Source organism: Echinops telfairi, unplaced genomic scaffold, assembly GCF_000313985.2.
Source record: "Echinops telfairi isolate 266 unplaced genomic scaffold, ASM31398v2 ScPeMD7_18;HRSCAF=68, whole genome shotgun sequence".
Lineage (NCBI taxonomy): Eukaryota > Metazoa > Chordata > Mammalia > Afrosoricida > Tenrecidae > Echinops > Echinops telfairi.
The window spans coordinates 56459368-56460975 of NW_022103915.1; positions in this window are offsets into that span (position 1 = coordinate 56459368).

Below are 1608 nucleotides of genomic sequence, written 5' to 3' on the forward strand. Positions count from 1 at the left end.
TAAGTCAAGTGCATCAGTTCTTCATTGTCCAAATCCCATGGCTTGGGTCCGGCACAGCTTAGTCTTCAAAGTGACATCCTTGGTCTTCAACTCCTTAAAGGGGTCTTGTGCAGCAGATTTGCCCGATGCAATGTGGCATTTGATTTCTTAACTGCTGCTTCCATGATCCCTGATTGCGGATCCAAGCACGATGAAAACCTTGACAACTTCAATCTTTTCTGTTTATCTATGGTCCAGCTGTGAGGATTTGGGTCTTCGTTACATTGAGCTGTCATCCATACCAAAGACTGAGGTCTTGGCGCTTCATCAGCAAGCACTTCAAGTCCTCCTAGCTTTCAGTGAGCAAGGCTGTGCATGTGCACATCTCAGGTTGTTAACAAGCCTCCCTCAATCCTGATGCCACGTGGTCCACTTAGTCCAGCTTCCTGGATGATTTGATCGGCACACACACTGAGTAAGTATGGTGAAAGGATACAACCCTGGTGCACCCCTTTCCTGATTTTAAACCATGCAGTGTTTCCTGGGTCTGTTCAAATGACTACTTTTGACCCCTGTAAAGGTTCCACATGATCCCAATGAAGTCTTCTAAAATCCACTTTCTTCTCAATGTTACCAGTAGTTTGTTATGATCCAAACAGTTGATAGTCAAGAAAACACAAGAAAAATATCAAACATTATATCCCTTGTACCATGTCTTCTGGGCATACACTACTGACAAATGTGACAACGTGGATGAAGCTGAAATGCTTTAGGGAGAGATATCAGACTTAAAAGACTAGGACATAACTTACCACACCATTTATATGGTATTCTGGGAACGGCCAAGTCACAGAGAAAGAAAACAGGGCCGTATTGGCCATCCACAAACCATTTTTGGAAGGTTTACAGACTACCTCTAGCCCCTCCATGGACTCCTAGATGCTACTCATTTTTCAAGGCAGTTACCAATCCCTCTCTGGCCATCTCCAGTTCCTTCCTGAATCCTACTTATGTTTACATCTAGCTGCGTGCTGTGCAGCATGGGTCCGTTTCGTAGACAATGTGTTCATTCTCCCTTCAGATTCTGTTTGCAATCACACACGGACCCCATTGCTAGACACAGGGAACTGGGTGGATTATGGAGTGTTGAGACAATCGGCTCCGTGCCCAATGATCTTACTGCATCATTTCCCCAGGTCCAACAACTTCCCCTCATTGTGCTTAGATCCGAGGGACCAGGGAGAAGCATGGGAATCAGGACAATTTGGACAGACCCTGCCTGCCTCATAATTAAAGGAGGAGCCCCCCCCCTCCCACAAGCTAGTGGAGGGAAGTGTCGACTCTTTAACAAAACTCAGCCAACCTACCGCGCCTCCTCTTCCATTCTGCAGCTTTCCCTTCCTGCCACTCATTCATTCGTTTATTCGTCCTTTCACTGGATGCTACGTCGCTGATCAGAGGCTGCAAGGATGCGCGTGAGAATGCAGAGTTGTTCTAAAGAGCAGAGAGGGCGGTGGGCGGGCCCCCGCCGACGATGCCAGCGGGGCTCCTGGCACTGGCGTCTTCCCATCCCGAAGGCCTCCTCGCCCTGGCCTGCGAGCCCGGCACCGGGGCCCGGCGCCCCGCCCA